Here is a 26655-nt window from a genome sequence, read left to right as displayed (position 1 = left end):
TTGATAAATTAAATGACAAGTAAAACGATAATTTAAATCAAATAAATGTTTTCAGTGTAACTTCTATTTATTGAGATTATGACAAATTTTATTTTTTTCTTCATATGGTTTAAAAGTTAAAAATTTATTTATCAGACTAACAATTTTTTATCGAATAAAAATTAGAAATAAATTAAATTTCGATTAATTAAAATTAAGATTCTTTGAAATAAGGAACAAGTAATATATATCCCTAAAGTTGTGCAAATTTAAATAAACAAAATTTAGGTTTTCGATTTTTATTAAAGTCAATAACTTTTCAAAATATTTAAAGTTCACAAAAACAAAATAATAGTTGCAATATATATTTTAGAAAATAAAGAAAAATAGTTTTTCACGTCCTGTTGTAATGTTTAAATGTAAATAAAAAAAAGTAAAATGTTAATTCTAAATGAAAAAAATACATAAATTGAAGTTCAAAAATATTGAATTTGAGATTTATTAAGATTGAAATTTTAAATTTATATTGTTTAAAAATTGGATGAATTGCAATTCAGATCCACCGAATTTGATCTTAACTAAAAATACGATGCTCTCTAAATCTGAATATGTGAAAATTCACATATTTGTACGTTATAAGTCGTCTTCTCGATCAATAAGTGCATATACACTTATAATAAGTGAAATTTCACTCAGAATAAGTGAAAAATTCACTTATTTATAAGTGTATATGCACTTATTGATCGAGAGGACGACTTATAACGTACAATAAGTGAAATTTCACATATTCAGATTTAGAGAGTGAATTGGAATTCCAAAAATTAAAAGCTTTTACGAATTAAATTCAAAATCAACTAAGACTTTAATCGATGAAATTAAAATTAAGATATTTATTAAAATATTAATTAATCAAAAATTTTTAGAAATTAAATTTTTGATTCAAAATATTTGAGAAATTTTTAGAAATTAGTGAAAAAGGTGAAAAGTAAGGGTTGGGTATATCGATATTTTTTAACTATAATCATGAAAATAATTAAATATTTCACAAAATTATTTTTAAGTTATTTTTTTGTTAGAAACTCAATGGCGATAAAATAAAATTGTTCAGAAAAATTTTCACACTTGTTGAATTTTTATTTTACTTAAAAATTCGTAAACTTTGAAATCCATACGTAATTTTGGATAATATAAGTTTTTGAATCCACAAAAAAATTGCCAAATAAAAACATTGTTTTTCCTAATTTTTTAATAAAAATTTTTGTTTTCAAGCTGAAAATGCTAAAAAATTTTTAATTCCTTTGATTCTTTTTCTAAAAAATTTCAGACCATAATTTTATATTTTTTAAATAGGTATAAAAATGATGGTCTAAAATTATTTAGAAAAAAATAAACAAAGGGATTTTTAAATAAAAAAATTGAATAATAATGGTATTTTTTAGCATTTTCATCCTAAAAGCAAAAAAAAAAAAAAATGCTTTAAAAATTAGAAGAAACAATTTTATTATTTGTGAAATTTTTGTGGATTCAAAAACAAATATATTCTACAAAACTACGCATGGATTTCAAAATCTAACAATTTTTAAGTAAAATAAAAGTTCAAAAAGGGTCAAAATATTTTTTAAATTAATATCTTACATCAACCAAACTGACTTATTGTTTTTTTAATTTTCAGTTAAAATTCAACAGTCCCTAGGACAAAATTGCTTGTCAATTTTTTTTTATATAATAATATAAATTAGTTGAGAAAATCCATAAGTTTTCTTTGATCGTAGTAATAATTTAAAGAAAATAATAAAAATTATTAATTTCTTTTCTTCTTCGTAATAATTCCATAATTTATAGCTTAACTCATAAAACCAATTAAAATCATATTTTGTCAAATGAAACTAAATATTTGCAAGAATAGAATTTTTTTTCCTTCTGAAAATTAGGTGTGGCGTGAATGTTTACTTGGGAACGATGCTCGTATTGAATTTAGCGAGGAGAGAAAAGGAATTTGAGGGAGAGAAATTTTTTTCGGTAACGATTGCCTTTGGACAGGATCTTAAAGAGTATAAATAAAAGCAAAAGGTATGGCTGTATTGATCAGCTGGCGCAAGGATAACCCTCGTCTCCGTAGAGACTACTTCTCCCCCTTTCTTTTTATTTCTCGTCCTTTCGTTTCAAATATATATACGGAGGAGAGAGAGAGAGAGAGAGAGAGAAAAAGAGAATAAAAAGAGAAAAACGACAAAAAAAACCACTGTACAAGTCCTTGTCAAAGTCCCCCCTCTCTCTCTCTTTCTCTCCCCCCCCCCCCCCGGTTCTAATTGAATCCAAGGGTCTTGAATACGCGCCACCACATTTCAAATATTTCTACTGTTGTGCACGCTTATTCAATATGCTCTTTTCTATAGTTATTTCCACAATTCCCATATATACAGCTTTATCACCCGAATCATAATGAATGCTCCTCTTGAATAGTAATTAACGTTCATTTGTTTCATGAACCTAAAGCTCTAACAAAACAGAGTTGTAGTAACAAGCAGAGATTTTTTTTTTTTTTTTTTGAAAGCACATTTCAGTTTTCGGGATTATATTACGTGGTTGTAATTAATTTCTTCTTGTCGGTATTTAGCTAATTAATAATTTGTTAATTAATATTTATTAAATATAATTAATTATACAGTAGAATCTCGATTACCCGAAATTCTGTTGTTCGAACATATATTTTATATTTTTAAATCAGAACTTTTTTATGTTTTCTCAAATTACTTCAAAATTATATTTATTCTATTTTCAGATTCGTTGGGTATATTCAGACTTTCATGAATTTTAATTAAAATATTCTACACGAAGAAAATGAATAAACTTTTACTATTTTCAAAGTAAAACTCACACTGACAAAAACTTGTGCTCATTTTTGGCAATTTTTAAGTTTTTACTATTTTTGGAGTGAAAGTTGCTATACGATCGAAGTACATTTTCGTTAAAATTAGGTCGAGCGTAGCAAAATTCATTTTGAAAATAGTAAAAGTTGACAGAAATGAGCAAATTCCAGATGAACAATAAAAAAATACAGTAATTTTTAGAAGATAACTATTTTTAATTATCTTTTCTGCTACAAACTTTTGTACTATAACTAAATTGATTAATTAAAAAATTATTCTGTAACCTTATACACTAGAACTTACATAAAATCGAAGAAAAAAAGGGCAAGCAACAAATAATAAAATTAAAGTCTCTAGAAGTAAAAGACTTCAACTGGACTAAATAAAATAATAAATGATGCATTAATACTTGAAATATTCCAATTTCTCAAAATATTTAGTAATTTCTATTATGCCTAACTAAATACATAGTTACACTACTGATTTATTTTTTGAAAATAAATTATAACTAACGAAAAGTAAAAATATTCTGATAAATCCTTGTCTTATACTACTTAAAATTCTAGAACTTTGGAAAAAGTGTATTTAGTTATTTTTTAAGTGTCTGATTCAAGACGGACCTATACTACTTAAAATTATGTCCTAATAAAACTTAACCTCCCAAAGAAAACATTTCAAAATAATATTGAGTGTTGATTTATATTGTACTTGAAATATTTCCATTTTTCAAAATATTTGTTAACTTTTAGTATATCTGACTAAATACGGATGAGTACTACTGAAAATTATACGTACTTAATAAATATAGAAAGACCAAGAAAAACAATTAATAAATTTCCTAAGCAGCTGTTTATACTAATTTAAATTAGTGACTAACCTTCTGCTTTTGAATTAGTAAATTTGACTAATAAATAATTTGTCATTTCTGCTAATTTATTAGTAAAATTTACTAATTCAAAATCAAAAAGTTAGTCAATAATTCAAATTAATAAACATGCGTTTTACAATTTATTATAAATTATATTTTATAATAATATTTATTTTTCCCTGATTTTCAGACAAAATTTTAACTTTTTCCCTGACCAGAAAAGAATATTCTGATTCACTCTAAAAATGATTAGATGCTGAAAACAGGTCCAATAAATTTATTTACGAATTTCTTTAATTGTAAAGTTATTCAAAAACATCAACAACTTCAAATTCTGATTTTCAAAGATTTGAATTCGAAACCTTTTCAAAATTCAATTATTTCTAAATATTCCCCCCTAATGCTCTTAATATTCAATTATTATCTAAAACTTTAACTGAAATTATTCATTTTTAAATCAATTTTTATTAGAAAATTCTACGAGAATTCAATTATTTAAATACAAAAATAAATAATTTATTCAATAATTAAATGTTTTTTAGAATTTAATTTTTACAAAAAATTTCATTAACAACTTTTAAAAATAATTAATTTCTTTTAAGGAATTTAATTGAAATTTTACTGAAATTTATCATATTAAAGAATTTTATAACAATTTTTGAAAATAATTGAAAACTTTTTGAATTTTATTAAAATTTTTTAAAACAATTGAATCCCTGAGAAGAATTTAAATAATAATATATGAAAATAATTAAATTTATGCGAAGAATTTTGATTAAATTTCGTTTAAATAATTGAAATTTTGCCAAGAATATTATTAAAATTTCTGACAATAATTTAATTCTTGAAAAGATTTTCGCTATTTATTTATAAAAAAGCTAATTTAATTCTTAACAGGAATTTTTTAAAAATTTTGAAAATATTTTAATTTTCGGAAAGTATTTTATTAGTTTTCAAAAGAATTAAAAATTCCTTAAAATAATTGATTTCATGTGGAAAACTTTGTTGTTTATTAAGATAATTGAATTCTTTTGCAGAATTACTTAAAAATCGTTGAAAATAATTAATTTGCAGTGAGGGATGAAAAGTTATTTATGAAAATAATTGAATTATTGCAACGAATTTTATTATTTTATTGAATAATGGAATGTTTATTAAATTTGAATTTATTTAAATCTTAAATTAATTTAAAATTGTATAAAAAATATTGGAAATTTTTCGATGAAAATAATTGAATTCCTTTATGAAATTTTATCATTTATGAAAATAATTTAATGTTTACGTATAATTGTAACAAAATTTTTTTTTAATAATTAAATTATTTGATAAATTTTATGAAAATAGTAAATATTGAAAATCATTGAATTGCGAAAAACTTTTGAAAATAATTGAAATTTTGCAAAGAATTTTATTTAAATGCTATTTATAAAGATAATTAAACTCTTGACGAGATATTCGTTCAAATTGTTAAAACTTTAAAATAATTAAATTTCTTCGAATAATTTTATTAGTTTTGAAAATAATTAAATTCTTGCGATGAATATTGTTATTTATGAAAATAATGGAATTTTGTAAAGAATTTTTTTAAAATTCTTAAAAATAATTGAATTTTTGTAAAGAATTTTTCTATTTATTCACGTAATGTCTGACGAAATACAAAGTTGTACTACTGAAAAGTAAGTGAAACTAAATTAGAAATAGATTTAAAATTATAAATATTGACCAGCTGCCCAAGTGCTGCACTGAGAAACAAAAATTTAAGTAATTTTGTTTAAGTAAAATTAGTTTATAAGCTTAATCCCAATATAGAAAAAATATCTACTGCTTTAATTCAAAAATATTATTTGTTTTAACAATTATATTTAATTCAAACATAATTTCTGTTTTGGTTTAAACAGAAAATATACGTTTAAAAATTTCAAGTTTGATTCAAACTTAAAAGTTGATTATAAATAATTTAAAATCAACCATATAACTTATGTTTTGTATTAAATAAATTATTTTTTTAAATGAACCAAAAAAAATGTTTCAATTAAACTTAAATATGTTCAACTGTATAGCAAAGATATTTTAATTTTAATTTAAACAAAATTTCTTTGAATCAAATGAATCATTTTTTGAGTGAAGTAAGGAAATTAAATTATTATTGTTTCCACTAATATTGTTCAATATTCTAAATCTTATGCATCATTTTAAAATAATTTCATTATCAATCAAGTGCTATTAAATGCATTCAAAATACTTTGAGGGAATAATAATTTTTCTAATTTATCGATAAGAGGAATATATATATATATATATATATATATATATATATATATATATATTGACGTACGTTAAATATAGTATATTGTCAAATGCAAGTATGAAATACAAATTTACTGTTCCATTTGAATCGCGTTCGTGGTCTAATATAGATACGCTAAGTAAAGCTAATAATACAATTAGATAACTGAATTCTAGCCGGTTGAGTTTTGCACGACGAGCCATTCATATTGTCTGCGAGAGTTATATACGAACGTACATATATATATATATATATATGTATAATATACCTCCGCAGAAACAAAATTGACTGATGAGAGAAATTTCTTCGCGATACCAAAAATAGAAAATGCAATTACTAACACTTTGACAGTTATTAACTTCCCTTTAATATTATTCCTTAGAAAATGAAGGAAAGAAACTAAAAATCAAAAACAATGAAAATAAGTAAATGTTAAATTTAAACTTCAAATTTTTAAAATTTAAAGAAAAAAAGAGTTTCTTGATTCTCTTCTTTTTTTTAATTTTATTCTATTCGATTTCACACGCGATGGATAAATTCAAAATTTTTCTCCTTTGGCCAACATCTAAAGTTTGCGCAAGCAAAACTCACTCGAGAGGAAGTTTACATATTCTCAGAAAATATTTATTTTTCGGTCCCTTATAATTGAAAAACAAATATTTTCTTCCTGTGTATATTTACAATTATTATTCTTCAGCAGCATTGCGAGAAAAACTTTTTGAATAAATATAATTTTTCCTCTTGCTCTAATATTTCGTATTTTAGAAAAGTGATCCTAGTAGTATACTTGATTTTTGTTTAAAAAAAAAATAAGTTTATATTTATTTTCATTCTGGAATATTTACCAAAACCGAAAGAATAAGTCAAACTATATGCACCAAAAAAAAAAAGATTTGTTTGAAAGAAAGAAATCGTTTTTTTAAAATCATTTTTTAAATTGAAGACGAAATTTATTTGAATTGAAAAAAACCCTTTTTCAAAACTATCCAAATTAAATATTCGAACAAAAAATTTTGTTTCTAACGTTTAGAAAATAAATCGAAATATTTTAGTTATACTTTCAAATTTTATAGTTGAATTTCGTTTATTAACATAAGAACTAATTAATTTTTATTCAAAAGCATATTTTTTGTAGAAAGATAAAGAATCTTCGTAATTTTTCCAATAAATCAGCTCCACTAAATTTTAGTTGAAACATAAAATAGGGAAAATAAGTACAAAAAAGATAAAAGGAAAAAAAGGGGAATTATTTATAGAGAAAAGGGTAATATTTTTAAAATAGAAGAAAAATAGGGGAGGCGATGTGAAGCCTGAGTTAAAAATGGTTCAAAAATTAAAAAAACACTTTTTTCGATGTTTAGATGAAAAAAAAATAAATTACTTACAGTTTCCAAGTCGAAGCAATGGATGTGAGGTTGGTGGTCAAGGATGAGGTGACAATGAAGTGATGAAGAAGGTGGAGGAAAGGACCTTCCTTCGATCCTGCTAGGTTCTACATTCCCGATTTGCGATTCATCGTTCGCCTGAAACAAAGAAACACAAAAACTTCATTATTTTTTGCAGAAATGAAATAATGAACTAATTCTTAAAATTTTCGAAACTAATTCCTAAAATTCAGGCACCGTTTCTGAAACGAAACTATGTAAATTAAAATTTACGTTTTATTTAGTTTCCTGTCGACTCGAAACTTAAGTCCAAAAAACTTAAAGTTTAGTTTCGAGTCGACACGAAACTAAACTCAGTTTGTTAATTTAATTTATTATGTCAACTTAGAAACTAAAACGAAACTAAACTTTCGTAACGGTCTCGGCTAAAATTAAAAATAATAATTACAATTCTTAAAATAATTTAATTAAAAAGCAGTACCTACATTTTCTATTATTTTACTATTATTTTCTTTACTCTAAAATTAGACGGACTTTAAAAAAATAAATATATGAGCGCCGTTAATGAAAAATGGAACAAAATAAATTATTTTCAAGAAAAAAAAGAAGGAGCGCACGTTTTTTAATGAAATTAAATATTTTTCGCCTTTCTGCTTTTTATCACAAAACGAAGTGCATTCCACTTGCCAGCTTTGTCTTCTCGTTAATCTTAGAAAATTACACCCTCTCACCGCATCAAACCCTTTACTTTCTAAATCCTCCCCCGTCTTCCTTGAATAATACGGGCGAATACAAATTTTCAAATAATCCAAGAATTTCTAATAAGCGCATGTTCCACTTTCAAAATTCATTTTAACTTGTCACGTTTCTGAGAAATGGTAAGGGAAAATGCTAAATTAAGACAAATATTTATTGCGAGAGTAATTGAGGAGGCGGGGCGGGGGTGAAGGGGGATTCTTGAATTTTTGCTCGAGAGGCAAACTTCGGTTAGATTGTAAAATAGGTATAGCCTATCTAGAGAACCATCTTCCTCCAGAAGTTAAGTACTTTCTACACTGTGAGTTTGCTTCAATTCGAATCTGACCTCAAAATTTTCCAGTTCAGTTTTTCAGATATTTTAACCTCTAAAAGTGTTAAAACACATTATTTTTGACAATTTTTTGTCATTTAACACCAAGAAAAATTTTTTTTCTGAAAGTTCGTAGCGTCTTCTGAAAGTATACCGTTCTTCTACTTTAAAAAAAAACCTTTTGAGATTTGAAAAAACCTTTATCTGGTTCAGTTAAGAACTTGAAAATAAAATAAAATTATGTTTCGAGCATTTGACACTGAGTTTTAAGCTATTCTGGACAATTTTTAAACATTTTAGTAGACATACTACATCCGCCATTTTGAACTTTAAAAATATATTATCAGATTAGTAATCAGCGATCCCCAAAACTCCCGAGTAATGATTTTTAAACGAATCCGTTGAGTTTTTGGAAATTCGTCCGCCATGTTGAATCCGCCATTTTGATTTTTGCAATTCAGACTTCAAATACGTGATCGTCGACAAAGAAAATCTAAAATACCACTCAAATATTACGAGTTTGTTATTTTATTCTTTATTTTTGAAGCTCTATTTGATTGTACTCAGTATTACATATTTACATAATATATCACTAACTTCTAAAACTCCAAAAGGCGAAATTTCAGAACCAAATAAAGATTTTTTTAAACTTTCAAAAACCTTCAAAACAGTATAGTCTGGTTCTTGCAGGGTTGCCACAAAAATTTTAATTTTGTTTTTCCCTGATATGTCCGGACAAAATTTTGAATTTTTCCCTGACCCTACACGGAGAGAAAATATATATATTAAATTTTGTAAAAGTATTTTACAAATTAGGGAAAAAGTGCGACAAAGCAAAATTTTGATATAAAAAATAGCAAACTTTAAAAAAACTTATGTGGAATTTAGTAAAGTTATATTAAAATTTTATTAATATTCTTGATATTTGATATAATTATAGTAAATTTCACATCAGTTTTTTTAAACTTTAGTATTTTTTATATGAAAATTTCTCTTTGTCGCACTTTTTACCAAATTTGTAAAATACGTATACAAAATTAAATATATATTCACTCTCCGTGTATGATTCACTTTAAAAATTATTAAATACTCGAAAAAATGTTTTATTACATTTATTTACAAATTTCTACAATTGTAAAATTATTCAAAAACATTAATAACTTCTTTTTTAAATTAATATTTAATCAATATTATTTTTCCATAGGAATTAAGATTTTCAAAAATTTCAAATTCAAATTTTTTTGAAATTTAACAAACTTTAAGAATACAATTTTACGAAATTTTGATTATTCAGAAATTCTTCAATTAAATATATATATATTAGAAAATAAAAACTTCAAATAATTAAAAAAAAAATGAATTAACCTTTATCAAAAAAATTAAAGAATTGCCAGTAAAAAGTATAAGAAATTCAAATTTTCAAAGATTTTAATTTGAAACTTTTTCAAAATTCAATTATTTCTGAAAATTCTCGCTATAATTCTTTTAATATTCAATTATAAAGTAAAATTTTAACTTAAATTAATTTTTAAATCAATTTTTATCAGAAAATTCTACGAGAATTCAATTATTTATAAATATAAAAATAAATAATTTATTGAATAATTGAATGTTTCTCAAAATTTAATTCCCATAAATAATTTTATCAACAATTTTTTAAATAATTGAATCCTTTCGAAGAACTTTAATAAAAATTTTAAGAATATTTACATTTTTCGAGGAATCTGATTAAAATTGCATTAGAAATAATTTAAATTGTGCAATGAGTTTTATTATTTATGAAAATAATTGAAGCTCTGTAAAAAATTTTATTATTTATGAAAATAATTGAATTTCTGTAAAAAATTTATTATTTATGAAAATAATTGAAGCTCTGTAAAAAATTTTATTATTTATGAAAATAATTGAAGCTCTGTAAAAAATTTTATTATTTATGAAAATAATTGAATTTCTGTAAAAAATTTATTATTTATGAAAATAATTGAATTATTACGAAGAAATTTACAATTTTATTATTTATTTATTTTATTATTTATTATTATAAAGAAATTTGTAACTATTTGAATTCCAGTGAAATTTTTATTATTTATGAAAATAATTGAATGTTTGTGTAGAATATGTTATTACAATTTTTGAAAATAATTGAATTTCGAAGAAAAATTTTATTAATAATTTGAATTTCTGCAATTATTTGTAACTTCTCCAACATTCAATTTTTCAGTCTTTTTAACTAAAATTCTTCTATAAATCCATTATTTTTAATAATTAATTAAATATTTACTAAAAAATTTAACTAGCTTCAGAAGAATTTAAATTATTAAAATGTTTCAAAAAGCCAAGTTGTTTAAAATTTCTAATTAAATTCATTGAAAATTGAAATTTTAGTCAGCCTGTGTTATGATCCAGATGCAAAATTTTATTCTGGTAGAAAGTAGAAAGTAAGAACACCGAAAGCTAATATTTCCTCTAGTATTTTTACATTTTTAGGTTTGTTGGTAATCTACTCAAATTTAACAAATACTGGACCAAAGCTGGACTTAAAATAAAAACTGAAGTTACATCATCTATTTCAAAAATTCTACACTGGTTTGATAATTAGTTGGCTATTTTATGCTAATAGTAGTTGAGTAGACTAAGATTTTCTTTGGTTTTCGGAAAATCTTTCGCAAAATAATTGAGGTTGTTTATCTAAACACAAGTTCTTCTCCAGATGTATAAAATTCAAATATTTCACATCTAGATGTTTAGTGTAACTTGTAATAAAGTTTAGTTAGTTAGTTTAGTTTAACTTGTAATATAAAAAATTTGTTAATAACAAAATTTAACATAGTAAAATATTGAAATAAATCATCTGCATCGAAATCCGCTATTGAATTTCTCTATTTTTCGTAAACTGTCAAATATCCCGAATCTCCACACATCTCATTGGAGGATTCTGCCAGGAATGAAGCCGCAAAGCAAGACAGACCTACAGCTCTCCTATTTCGACCGTAATTAATCTAAAAACCATTGGACTTGATCTAATTCTCCTATCACCGTAATGAGTCGAGTCCTAATCGACTAAACAAGAGTGCCAGGTGCAGAAATCTAGTGTACTCAGAATCATCTGTTATTGCCACTTGCAACCATGCTAGGGCGATTTTAGCAGATCCTATCACCCCTCTGCAAATCCATGAGCAGTAAAGAATCTGCCATCACTAATAATCGAGATATTTCTCCCAATTCAGCTTCTTATCCAAGATCATCTACAGAATACTTTTTCGAATCGGAAAATGAAATTTCTTTTTCATAAAATACTTGTTTTTGTAATATTTAGGATCACTATTTCCAAGTGCAGATGACGGTATTAGCTTTTTACGAATTTGCAGATAGTTTAGCCTGATTGCACTAATCTTTAACAATTTTTAAATTAACTTTAGCGAGTTTTGTAAATCACTTTCTGTCAACTGATTGATAAAGAAATCTGTCGCAGATATTTGCTCATAATGTCTCTGACTGATGATCCTTAAGAAATTATTCAAAATCATATTTTTTTCACAGGCAAGGCTCGAACCAGTGAAAGTATTTAAAAATACAGACTTTACGGATCAATTACTGACAAAAATATAACCAGTCCGAGTCAAATAAGAGAACATTTTATTTAAAACTATAAATTAAATTTTTCATAATTCTATAAAACATGAAGATATCGATAACTCCGAGTCGAACACTCGGAGTGGTCAATTTCTTCATGTTTTATAATAATTAAAGATGACCCAGTGATAAAAGCATTATTTATCAATTCAGTTATTAAATATTAAGAATTTTCAACTAAAATTCGTCATTAAATCGATTATTTTTAATAATTCTCAAAAAAGTTCTTTGACAATTTTCAAATGTATTTGTTTACAATATTCAATTTTACAAAATTTTTTAATTATTCGTAAATTCTTCAATTAAATATATGTTAGAAAATAAAAATTTAAAATAATATTAAAAAAATTCAATTAAACTTTTTCAAAAAAAAATTAATTTCAAAATTCAATTATTTCTAAAAATTTACGCTATATTGTTTCTAATATTCAATTATTATCTAAAATTTGAACTGAAATTCATTTTTAAATCAATTTTTATTAGCGAATTCTACTAGAATTCAATTATTTAAATACAAAAATAAATAATTTATTTAATAATTGAATCTGTCTTAAAATTCAAATTCCCATAAAGAATTTTATCAACAAATTTTTAAATAATTGAATTCTTTCGACGAGTTTTAATAAAATTTTTAAGAATAATTACATTTTTCGAGAAATTCGATAAAAAATGGTATTAAAAATAATTGAAATTCTGCAATGAGTTTTATTATTTATGAAAATAATTAAATCCCAGTAAAAATTTTTATTATTTTTGTTCAATCATTAATTTATGCGAAGAATATTCTTACTCTTGAAAATAATTGAATTTCTGCAATAATTTGTAACTTTTCCAACATTAAACTTTTTCTAGAATTTTTAACTAAAATTCTTCTATAACTGCATTATTTTTAATAATTTTTGAAAAGTTTCTATGAGAATTTTAAAAAATTCTTTTGTTTTTAATTAAATTTTACAAAATTTTAATTATTCGTAAATTCTTCAATTAAATATATATTAGAAAGTAACTTCAAATAATTTAAAAAAAAAAAAAAATTCTCAATTAAACTTTCTCAAAAAAATTAATTCCACAGAATTGTTAGTTAAAAATATGAAATATTTAGATTTTCAAAAATTTTAATTTGAAACCTATCCAAAATGACATTATTTCTCAAAATTCACGCTCTAATGCTTTTATTATATAATTATATTCTAAAATTATAACTGAAATCCATTTTTAAAAAAATTTTTATTTGAAAATTCTACTACAGAATTCAATTCTTTAAATACAAAATAAACAATTTATTAAATTGTTTCTTAAAATTGAATTCTCATAAAGAATTTTATAAATAAATTTTTAAATAATTGAATTCTTTTGACGAATTTTAATAAAATTTTTAAGAATAATTACATTTGTCCAGGAATTCGATTAAAATTGTGTTAAAAAGAATTGAAATTCTGCAATGAGTTTTATTTTTTTTTTTATGAAAATAATTGAATTCTTAAAAAGAATGTTATTATTTACGAAAATAATTGAATCCCTGTAAAAATTTTATTATTTAATTTGTAAATAATTGAATTCCTTTGAAATTTTTATTATTTCTTGAAAAGAATTAAAGGTTTGCGTAGAATTTAATTAAATTTTTTTTAAATAATTGAATTCTTTTGGAATTTTTTATTAAAATAGTAGATATTAAAAATCATTGAATTGAGGAAAAGTTTTGAAAATAATTGAAATTTTGCCAAGAATTTTATTAAAATTTCTGAAAATAATTGAATTTCACAGAAGAATTTAATTATTTTTAAAGATATTTGAAATTTTGACTAGAATTTTGAAAAATTTTTGAACATAATTGAATTCCTGAGAAGAATTTTATTACTTTTGAAAATAATTGAATTTCTGCATTCATTTATAATTTCTCTAAAATTCTCCAAATTATATCGTACAATTTACGAACTTTTCGTCTTTTCTCAATCAAATTACGGACCTTTTTTCGAAAAAAAAGCGGAATTTGACGGACTTGAAGCACATTTACGGACCTTTACGGTATTTATGGACCTAGTTCATACAAATATTTATACTTCCTGGCATAATTCAATTAAAATTTCCCAAACAAAGATAAAAATACCCCAATTTACCGATGCTCCAAAAAAATTATATTCAGTAAAAAATTTACCAACAATTCCAATTATAAACCTAAACTAACAAGAATTTAACATACCGAATACAATATAAATAATCCATATATCCAAGAATTAAAGCACTCACGTATTTTTAGCATATCTTTTTAATACCGACAAACGTTTCCAAATACGTACATGTCTATTTATCTATTTTCATTTTCCAAAATATAATCACGAAAGTCCACTGCACTCGGATGTCATATATATATTGCATATAGGAGGCATTTTACGTGAAATGTCCTAAGTTGAAATTTCAACTTTTTGAAAAAAATTGAAATTCAGGGAATTTGTTGTTCTATCAAGTAAAAATGTGCCCCAAAAAATATTTTTGATTTTTTCGAAAATTTGGACACCGTCTACTTTGTGAATTTTTTCTAAACATACTTGTAATGGGAAAAATTTTTTCGAATATGTTTCTGAAAGGTTTTTTCGTCCTCTTTCCAATGGTGTATTTTATTTTTTAATATTTTAAAAATTTACCCTAATTTTTGATAATTAATATTTAATTTTCAATTTCCCAAAAATCGATCCGTTTTTTTTTTTAAATAAATTATTGCAAACGAGAGCTGAGGTTTTTTCCTATCGGCATGTAAATTTTCAGAATGCCCTTTTTTTGTTTTTGAGTTATTAAATTTCAAAGAATAAATTGCGTCCCGGGCGCCTTGTCTCACTCCGGTTGCAACGCGGCTCAGTGCAACCCAATTTTGTCCCATTACAAGTATGTTCAGAAAAAATTCACAAAGTAGACGGTGTTAGCAAAATTGGTCAAATTGACCCCCCCTCTACCCCCTCCAAATTTTCGAAAAAATCAAAAATATTTTTTGGGGCACATTTTTACTTGATAGAACAACAAATTCCCTGAGTTTCAATTTTTTTCAAGAAGTTGAAATTTCAACTTAGGACATTTCACGTAAAATGCCTCATAGATATAACATGAAAATCAGTTTTATTGACAGTAGACGGAATTGCTATCGAGGGAGAAACTGTGTAACTATAGGACAGACTGTTTACAGGATTTCAATGACCCTTCGCGCAATATTCTACTTGACACGAGGGGGCATATTGCCGATGTAAACTCCAAATTAACTTTATGACAGTAGAAATCAATGATGTTCCTTGTACTATACACATTGACGTGAATCTATAAATTAATATTGAAAAACAGATCTAAAAAAAATAGAAAACAAACTAAACAAACTTTTCACTTCTATATTGAAAATTCAAACACTGTGTTCCTAATCCTCCTAGAATTGATGAACTGGAAAAAAAATATTCACTGTTCTCTTTATTGTTTTTTTTCCCGCGCGCGAGAGAGAGAGAGAGAGAGAAGAAATTGCTTCAACGTGACGCCCAAATCAAATGAAAAGTTCACTGACTTTTACAAACTATATATACATTGTACTAGGTGAACGTTATCTACAATTGATTTTTTCGTTTAATTTAAATTTTACTATGGAAACAAAGGGAAGAATAAACGATTTGTTTTTTAACATTTTACCAGCAGCATGTGGCTCTAACAAAATTAAATGTATAATGTGGCTTTTTTTAATTTAATGACCGCCGATGATTCACCTGATTGCCTCGTGTAAAAATTGTGATAATTTTTTTATTTTTATTTATTTATTATTTTCTATTTATTTATTTGTTAAATCTACCGGCAAAGAAATGTTCCATTTGTACATATCGTACTTAAAAATATAGAGCTTAAGTTCTAAAAAAAGGACAAAAAGGAAAACAAAAATTTGACCTCACTATAATTGTTGTCAAAGAATTTGTTAAGCAAACTAGAAAAAAATAAGTAAAAACTCGAAATATTCGTGTGGAATTTTAAATTTTCTTTATTAGTGATTCTCTATTTAAAGTCAGAATTGCAAAATTAAAAATGGCGGATCCAATAAGGCGTCCAAATTAAAAAAATTAATTCAATCTATTCGCTTATATTTGTGTGATTTGTGCTTATTTTAGTAATCAAAAATTTTCAGTGAAGAAAATGTTCATTAAGGTGTAATAAATATTTTTGGCAATTAAGAAACTATTTTCGTCAAACGTCAAACAATTAAAGTTTTAAGTGAATTCTGGAATAGTTGCAAAAAAAATTCAAAAACTACAAAAATCTATGTTTTTCAATTTACTGTAGGTACTTAAAACTAGAATTTCTTAGTTTTCTTCAAATGTGCAATTTTTTATAATTTAGACACTTAAGTATAATAGAAAAACCAAAATTTATGATTTAACCATTGTTTAAATAATTTTTAATTTTTAATTTTTCAATTGATTGTAATTGGATGTTTTACTCATGAAAAATTGCACAATTGAGAAAAAACTAGTTTCTAACCCTAAGTACAGTTTATGAAAAAAATAACAACAATTAATTGTTTAAACAATGTTTAATTGTTGAGAAAAAAACTAGAAATTTCTAGCCCTAAGTACAGTTTATGAAAAAAATACCAACAATTAATTGTTTAAACAATTTAATAAATTGTTATAATTTTTTTCATACATACGAAACACTCAAACATTATTTTAATAGGGTTTTTTGATTAATTTCCTTAATTAATGAAGCTAAAAATAATATTTGTACGATTTTATGATGTTTTAATACTTATTATTGTTATTACAAAAATGTTTAAAAACAAAAATTCAAAAATCGGGCTCGAAATATCGATAAAGAATTTAATTATGAAGATTTAGATTATAATAACGAACAATAGTGAATTTTCTAAAGAAAAGTATACTTTAATGTTTAATTGTTTAGGATAACTAATTAAAAAATTAAAATTTTTGAAAACGCATTCCGGAAATGTTTTGTACCACCCGGCTGTAGACTGATGAGAAAACGATTTATTTGATCCAAACTAATTTTATTTAAATAAAACTTAAAATATCTTTGCTATACAGTCAAACAAATTCAAGTTTAATTGAAACATATTTTTTGGTTCATTTAAATAAATAATATATTTAATTCAAACATAAGTTATGGTTGATTTGAAATTATTTATAATCAACTTTTAAATGTGAATTAAACATAACATTTTTAAACATAATTTTTGTTTAAATAAACACAGAAAATATGTTTAAATTTAACATAATTATTCAAACAAATAATATTTGTGAATCAAAGCAGTAGATTTTTTTATATATTGAGATTAAGCTTACAAACTAATTTCCGCTAATTTCAATTAAACAAAATCACTTAAAATTATTTTTCTATTTGAATTAAGAATAATATTTTCTCAGTGTAACAAATTATGTATAGACATAATGCAAATTTAAAAAGTTTGTTTTAGGTAGCCCAGTATTCAGAAATTATGACTCATTTATACACTGAGAGAAATTATTAATATATAGTTGTGACTACTATTTGGTTAGTCTTACTATTGAGTTAGTAATTCCAGCCATTTAGTTAGTAACGTAACTAATTAAATAGATAGAGCAACAAAAAAATAGTAGAAACAACTAATAAAATACCTAAGTTTACTAATAAAAATGGTAACACCAACCAATAAGTTAGCAGCAGTATAGTTTACTAACTAAAAATAATTCTGGAAAAAATGGTTACCATAACTATTCTTTTCTCTCAGTGTAATATTTTATTATTATTATACATAGTTGATTATTATTATTATCATAAATCTCACTATTCTCGCTGAATAAGCTAATGAGTAAAAAAAATAAGTTCATTCCACAATAAAGACCAAAAAGAAAATAATTGAAACAAAAAAAAGTGGAGCAAAAAAGTAGAATTCCTGTATAGAAAATCAGGTGGATTAAGCTGAAGTTTGCAGTTGAAAGGGAAGTGCTGACCGGCTTAATCGTCGAAGAAACGAAGAGGAACGAACGTGGTGCGCAAAACCCCGGCCAATCTAGGAGCTTGCAGACGAAGCACACACGTATTTATATATATGTATGCATTCATGCAAATATGTATACAAATACATAGATATATTTGCAACTATGTATATATGATGTGAGGGAGAATATGTGGAGTATACGCGTGAATATGAGCGGAACGATCATTTGTGTGTAGATATATATGTATAGGGTACAATCTGCGAACACCATCCTCATGTGACACGCTACAACAGAACCGAACCTACACTACAGGGCATGTGTTTGTACTCGGGTTATGGATGGCCCACGGGCACGCTAACCTAGTGACAACTCTAGGTCACCCTCTTTCACCCTTCACACCACACAACTTGTACCCGAAAAGTATCGCCTCAGGTTACACTGATTACGGTGAATTGCTTTTTTTATATATCTACACCCTATATCTAGATTTAAAGACAACTTTCTGTTTTTCTTTCTCTTTAAATCGAAACACAACAAATGTTTACCACTATAAACAAATTGGAATTTATATACACTTATCTGTCGAATAATCAACGTGACGAACAAAAATCGATACAAACGAAAGTGATTTTGCTTTTTATAATTTTATTTTTGAATAGCAGAAGTTGTAGGAAAAAATCACTAAGACAATGATGAAGCAATAAAAATAATATTTCATCTAATTTTCAGAGTTCTTCTTTTTTTAAAAAAGAGAAATTTTTTTCTGAAAAAAGAAAAAAGTTTCATGCATATATGGAACAGCAATATGAATGTAAATCTGCTAATTTTTTTTGGCACAATAGGAGCAAGGAAAGAGTGCCAAGAAGTGCAAATTTGGCACTTGATTTATCGGTCGTTGCCTCTAGAAAGTTTTAATGAGGAGTTGATATTAACATGATATAAATTCAACACCTAAACGGTCCCTGTTCATGCATAATGCGACGGTTAATAGTTTTAGGTCATTTCGGTTAGCCGAGCATTGGCAAACTATGTACATACATATATATCCTCTGGACTATTAATGATCAACTGAGAGTTAATGTGTGCTTCTCTCAGCATCTCACAAGATTCTCAGCAATTTGCTACTCCCTCGATCATATCATATATTTATATGTAAATATTCCATTGAGAAAATGCTTCTTAAAGTTTCTAACAAATCGTTTTTATTGCCCATCAAAGTTGGACAATGAAAATTAACTAAAAACGAAAAGTACACCTATCTTTATCATTTTATATCTTCAATTCTATTTATCATAAAGTCTTGAGCATAGGAACATTTGACGATAAATTTTATTATCTTTCTAAAACTGATTTAAAAAAATTTCTACGTTAATATTTAACAAAGTTATCATCATTTTATAAATCGGATTCATCATTATAGAGTTAAAATATAATCTAATCATATTATTTGATATTTATAGTGATGCATAACGATACGCGATTTTCAATTATCTCACTTCATATTGATCGTTTTCAAAAAATGTTAAAAAAGTAAATATCGTTCATTTATTTGTTTTTTATATATCGTATCGTACTGAAATATCGATCGATACCGAACGATGATCTCGATTTTTATTAGAAAATAAACATTCATTCTACAATGACAGAAGAAAATTTAGACAATTCTACGAAAACAAGCTGGACTCTTTTATTTAATGCCCTTTTAAATAAACAGTTTTTTGAGTCTCCTGTAAAATTTCTCTACTAAAAAATGTTTTTTTTACAGTTTCCTTTTAATTCATTAATTAATATTGTTTATAACAATTTCAATAAATTACTTTTTAAACAAAAAGGACAAAAAGGATTTCTAACATAAGCAGACTTCGCACTCGATAACAAATTTTAAAAAAGTAGCATTCAAACTAATAAAAGTAGAAAAAAAATAGCTATCGAAAAAATAAACTTGGCGACCAAAAAAACTCGTTTTAGACACTTCACAAAACTGAAAAAAATTGCATTTTATATTTTATTTTCCTGACTTTTTCCTAATTTCCATCAAAAATATTTACTTTCTTCTTATCCTGTTAATAAATTGAATTCCTGCAACGAATTTTATTATTCATGAAAGAATTTAAATATTTATAAAAATAATTTAATTCTTAAGAAGAATTTTATAAAAAATTTTAAATAATTGATTTCTTTCAACTAACTTTATGCAAATTCTAATTTAAATAATTGAATTCCTGAGAAATTTTTATTATTCATAAAAATAATTGAATTCTTACGAAGATTTTTACAAAAAAATTTTTAAATACTTGAATTCTGTTTGGAAATTTTATGAAAATAGTAGATATTGAAAATCATTGAATTGCGAAAAGTTTTTAAAAATAATTAACCTTTCGTTGGATCAAATTTTCCAATATTACAAATAGATTTTATTAGAATTTTTTTAAATAATTGAATTTCCAAGAATAAATTTATTACTTTTTAAAAATAATTGAATTCTTGTGATGAATATTGTTATTTATAAAAATAATTGAATTTTGCAAAGAATTTTATTAGAATGCCTCAAAATAATTGAATTTTCGAGAATAATTTTGTTATGCATCGACATAATTGAATTCTTTCGTAAAATTATTTATGTAAATAATTGAATTCATGGGGAGACTTTTATTAAAATCTAAAAGAATAATTGAATTATTTCAAAAAAATTAATTAAAATTGTATTTAAAATAATTGATTTCTTTCGAATAATTTAATTAAAATATTTGAAAATAATTGAGTTCCTGTGAAAAATTCTAAAATTTTTTTTTAAATAATTGAATTCTTTCAAAGAATTTTTAAAAAACATTTTTTTAAATAATTGACATTTTCGAGAAATTGAAATTAAATTTTTAAGAATAATTACATTTTCGAGCAATTCTTGTAAAATTGTATTAAAAATAATTGAAATCCTGCGATGAATTTTATTATTTATGAAAATAATTGAATAGTTGCTATAAGAATTTTATTAAAGTTTTCAAAACTAATTGAATTCCTGAGAAGAATTTGATTATTTATGAAAATAATTGAATAGTTGCTATAAGAATTTTATTAAAATTTTCAAAACTAATTGAATTCCTGAGAAGAATTTAATTATTTATAAAAATATTAGAATTATTGCGGAAAATTTTAATAAAATGTTTAAAAAGAATTGAATTTCTATAAAAAAATTTGTTATTTTCGAAAATAATTGAATTCTTCATAAGAATTTTATTAACATTTCTTTAAATAATTAATTTTTTCGAAAAATAATAAATATATTATGAAAATTTTATTTTAAATAATTGAATTCTTGAGGAAAATTTTATTTGTGAAAATAATTGAATTTTTCGATTAATTAATTTAAAATAGTGTTCAAAATAATTGAATTCTTGCTTAGCATTTTATCAAAAATTTTGTTAAAAAATTGAATTTCCATGAAAAATATTATTATTAGTGAAAAGCAATTGAATTATTGTGAAGAATTGTATAAAAAATTATGTTAAATAATTGATTTTTCCGAAATGTTTTTGAAAATGCTATTCTAAATTAATTGAATTCCTGTGTAAATCTTATTATTTATGAAAATAATTGAATTTTGGATGAATTTTATCAATTATTTTTAAATAATTTAATTCTTTTGCGAAATTTTTATGAAAATACTAGATATTGAAAATAATTGAATTTCGAATATTTTTTGAAAATAATTGAATCGTTATAAGAATTTTATTATAATGTTTGAGAATAGATAGTTTTTTGATTTCTGGTATTAGCGAATTTAAAGTAGTGAAAATTCTCAAAAAAAACTGAAATAATAGCTTTTAGTAGCTGAAATCTAAAAAAAGTTCCCAAATAGTAGCATAACGTAAAAAAAGCTTAGTAAATAGTAGGTTTTAGTAGATGAGTGCGAAGCTTGCATGAGTGAAAATAGAAAAAAAATCTGTGACAAAAATTAAATTAACTAGTTAAGTAAATTGATTACTACGCCCAAGGGCTTGTTTTACAAACAGTTAAATGATTAAATTTCCAATCAAGCAATAATGAAAGCCTCGCGGCTATATTGACCTTTATCTCTGAATAACTTTTCACATAGTACATAATAGTTACCAGAGTCCTCAATTAATAGTCAATTTGAAAAAACTAATATATTCCAACAATCATAAATGTTAAAAATTACAGAACTAGTTGATTACAAAAGTAAATTTTTTTCCAAAAGATATATTAATTCACAATGAGATGAAATTTATCGTAAACTACTAACATCGCTACTTTGTACACAGTCTCGTGTTTGTGTTAACCGTCTCGATCATATATTGAACAACACGCGTCACATTGTATACTTAAGAATGAAACACGAAGGGAAGATTTTGTTTACATATAGTGAAATTTGAGTCACGTGACAGTTTAGGAAGTTTCGTAGCAGATCGAATTTCCGGTCGTTGCACGAATTTGGCAATGCGTCGTATCACGTTTGTCTAGTGGTTATAGCTATAGGGAGGGTAGAACCGCAATGTTATCTGCAGTACAAGCCACATTGTAGTATCGCATGGTTCTATCGCGTGTACAAACACGCACACACGATTGTTCATGCACATATAGGGGCGAAAGAAGCACTTGGATGATGTGAACTGATGCGAAACGTGAAAATAAGGACAAAGTGTTCAAATATACTGAGGATCAACCGGTTTTAACGATTAACTGACACTTCTATTTGAAACATTATTTTATTTCTTTCTGTCTAGATTGCTTACCCTCTATTCGATTATTAATAGAAAATGGATACTCAAAATCTGGATGAACTTGTAAAATAATTTTTAATATCCCACCGCTGCCACCAATTATATTGTCGCCGTAAGAAACAACTAATAGTATTATTTTTGATGAATTGGTTACTTAACTGGGAGCCAACTTTACTTTATTTATTTCAATAAAAGTACAAAAACTTGAAGATAATCAATTCATCCAATTCTTCACTGAGCCTTATTGGAAGACAATCGTGCTATCACTTTGAGTAGCAACTTCCAAATGCGAACAGACATAATGAATCCTACCAACTTTAATATTGTTAATTAATTATCATTTGAATAAGTTGATGTTATCTGTAATTATTTGATTGAATGATTGTTCCAAGTTGTTTAAAGTTTTTGCTTGAAGTGATACGTGGTTTATGGAAGATCCCTATAGACGTTAGTTTCATGATCTGCTTCCTTTAATATTGTCAGAAGTTTATGGTAATAATTGTACTTGAAAATGATCACAAACTAGAGTGGAGTATTCTGTAGGTGATTTTAGATGACAAGCTGAATTAGCAAACATATTAGGATTAATTGTTAGGGATCGCAGATTCCGTACTGCTTTCTGGATTTACAAAAGGGCGATACGATCTGCTTGAGAATGGAACCAAGCATGACTACAAGAGGCATTAACAGATGATTCTGAAAACCAGATTTCTGCACGCGACACTTATTTTGTAGACTAAAACCCAACTCATTAGGATAAAAGGGAAATGAGATCTACTCCAGATAATGGTGTTTTGAGTAAAGCGAATTTTAAGTGGTCTGATGATACTTAGGTAGTTCCATTTAGTCAAAAAACTGAATATTGGTCTAATCAGGCTACACGATCCATATTAAGTGAACGAATTATCTGTAATTAAAAATACTTCTCCTAAATTCTAATTCTAGGTATTTCTAATTAACAGGTACATCCTAAGTCTTCAATTGGTGTTTTTGACAAAAGTTTGGCCCTGGAATTCTAACAGATGTTTTGTATAGTAGTGATCTTCCCTTCCAAAATTTGTATATTTTGAAATAAGTAGAAGATTCGATCCTTGGAAGGAATAAAATAACATAATTATTTTATGTATCATTTTATTGTTATTAGAAGATAAAAAAGAGAAGCGACGTTTGTCATCATCATCAGACTAAGCCATAACGCAATACCAACCTATCTGAAAATACTGAACGAAATTCTGTTTAAAGGAATATTTCAGAAATACTTTAGGAATACAAACTTCCAAAATATCTTTCACCAACAGATTGCTAATCCATTCTAATTCAACAAATACTTGACAAAAGTTTTGTAATCTGACAATTATTCCCTGTAGGTACTGAATTTTTCGAAATAGATGATAAAACACAGACTGTGGGAATCTAAAAATAGTCAAATATTAGTTGATCTACAACCAAAAACGTGGAAATACAAAACAATGAGAAGAAAAGTCCTTCAATGAAGAGATCTAGTCCGACATCAATTTGTATGTACCAGAACTTACTCTAATTACAAATCCCAATAAAGTTACAAATACATTTAACTTCTCCGCATCAATTCAATTTCCTCCAAAGTATCACCTCCTATGAATGAATGCACACCTCTATCAGAGGCGTAAAATAAAAGAAGTGTCCGTTGACAATAGGCGTATCAGAATTTTAACGATAGGTGCATTCAGACACGTGGTCCTTGACCCGGTTACCTCGAGCGACCCAAATATTGACCTAACCCGTACCCGGTGAAGCCAGTCTTTACGAAGTCGTTAAAACGAAAGGTCTTATCTTCTTAAAACCACGAACCGTTTTGCGGTCGTAACTATTGCGCACACTTAACGATCTATGCTCTACGTGTATTAAAATCAGTAGAATCTTTTCCAGCATTGTCATATCTCTCAAATTAACTTTCCAGCTCCATTATATTCAATCCATCATCAATCTATAACCATTTGTAAATTGAAATTCTTTTTTCGAATTCATTTCCCAATAGTTTTTTTTCCATCCTAGCAGATTAATTCTATACCTAGTTCGTAAACATTCCCCCATTTTAAAGAAGCTTTTTTATTCAGTTACAACTTTTATTCATATTATTCAGATGAAAATTAACAACGTCAGCCACAATATCGTAATGTTTTACCAATTTTCCACTGACAATTATGTTTGCCCAATATAAATTAACCTGATTAAATTATCAATAGATTTGTTTCCAGACAACTGTATCAATTTGCGAACAATATCATTTGTATGATTTCGATTAAAATGTTAATTGTAATTGAAACACATGTCACGAAAATGTTATTCAGTGGAAAAAAAAAGTTGCTAATGCAGAAAGAAATTCATTGTACTGGGTTATAGAAGCTTTGATGTTTGGTTCCAATAGTTGATCAATTATTTAACGTACACGGGGGCTTTTGTACAAAGACTATATTTAGAACCATTCAGTAAATCAATCCTATTAGTAAATTAAACTAGCAACAAATCGCGCGCTAAAGCGCGCGGCTAACTTCTTCCTGCCTTTTTTAAATAAAATTAGCAATTTTAAAAATAATAGAATTTGAAAACTTTCTAATTCAAATTTTTGTTGAAAACACTAAAAAAAAATTCAATTTTGGAGAAATTACAAATAATTGCAGAAATTCAACTATTTAAGAAAAAAATAAATAAAATTCTTTTTATAAAATTCAACTATGTACAAAATTTGAAAAAAAATTTTGTAAAAATCCCAATTATCTTTATAAGTAACAAAATTCTTCTCCAAAATTTAATTATTTTCCTAAATGTCAAAAAAAATTCTTGTCCTAATATCAATTATTTTCAAAAATAAAATGCATTTTTCTAATTTCAATGATTTTCAATATCTACTATTTTAATAAAATTTCCCAAAAAAATTCAATTATTTAAAAAAAATTTTAATAAAATTGTAGGGTAACTGCACCAATTGCCGAGGGTGCTCCAATTGTCGAGGATAATAATTTTCTTTTTTAGATAAATAGTATAATATTTAATATTTAAGAACAAAAAAAATTTCTAAATAATCTTTGTATTCTCAACTGTATATTTATATGTACAAATTTCGTAGCGATTCTACTAAAATAATTATTTAATTAATATTATAATTCACTGCTGTGAAATTTACACGTATTTATAATGACTTTTTGTGTACAAAATTATTATTATAATTTTGTACAAGAACTAAATTAATTTTGTATGCATGTTTTTTGTTAAAAAAAAATATTTAATATTTTTTAAAAGCAAATCATCGGTATTTGGTTCCTTTTTTTGACAGTTCCATTTTTCGAGGTAATGACTCGAAAATTGGTGTAGTCACTTTTTTCGCTGATGCACCATTTATCGATGGTTAAGTGTTTATTTACTAAACGTCAAACATAAATGCCAAACATTTATAGGTACAGAGAAAAAGAAAAAAAATGCTCCAAAAATTTACAACCAACAGAAAATAATCAACCAAAAAAACGAGGAAGACCGAAAAAAAATTAATAAAAAAATGCATTATTTAAAACTAAAAAATTTTGTACTATAGTTTAATTATAATTAACCATTATATTTACAGTTCGTAATAAAAGTTTATTTTATTCGTTTAAAAATTTAATGTGACTTAAATTAATTTATTTTGTAAATTAATGTCTGATTAACAAAATTGATTAAATTTAATTAACTTATATTTATAAAAGTTTAAAAAACAGTTAAATAATTTTCTGTCCTGTATCATCTACTATAAAAATGTTTTATATCGATATTATAAATTATTCAATTATAGTTAAATAAATATATTTGTTTTCTGGTAATGTTCTATAATATTTTTATCGAAAAAATAAATATCTAC

The 26655-nt window shown here is 24.8% G+C and overlaps 1 protein-coding gene across 2 annotated transcripts in view; it reads right to left on the bottom strand.

Moving 5' to 3' along the window:
* Positions 1-26655, bottom strand: part of LOC122498682 (acetylcholinesterase-like) — a 149102-nt gene that overhangs the window by 79184 nt on the left and 43263 nt on the right. For both annotated transcript variants that reach the window (XM_043606546.1, XM_043606538.1), the window contains one exon: positions 7390-7527. The gene's annotated coding sequence lies outside the window, so the exon portion shown is untranslated. The remainder of the gene's footprint in view (positions 1-7389; positions 7528-26655) is intronic.

This window comes from Leptopilina heterotoma, unplaced genomic scaffold, assembly GCF_015476425.1.
Source record: "Leptopilina heterotoma isolate Lh14 unplaced genomic scaffold, ASM1547642v1 Lhet_10, whole genome shotgun sequence".
Classification (NCBI taxonomy): Eukaryota; Metazoa; Arthropoda; class Insecta; order Hymenoptera; family Figitidae; genus Leptopilina; species Leptopilina heterotoma.
Note: the sequence above shows the minus strand (reverse complement) of the source record. Positions and strands in the feature narration are given on the sequence as shown.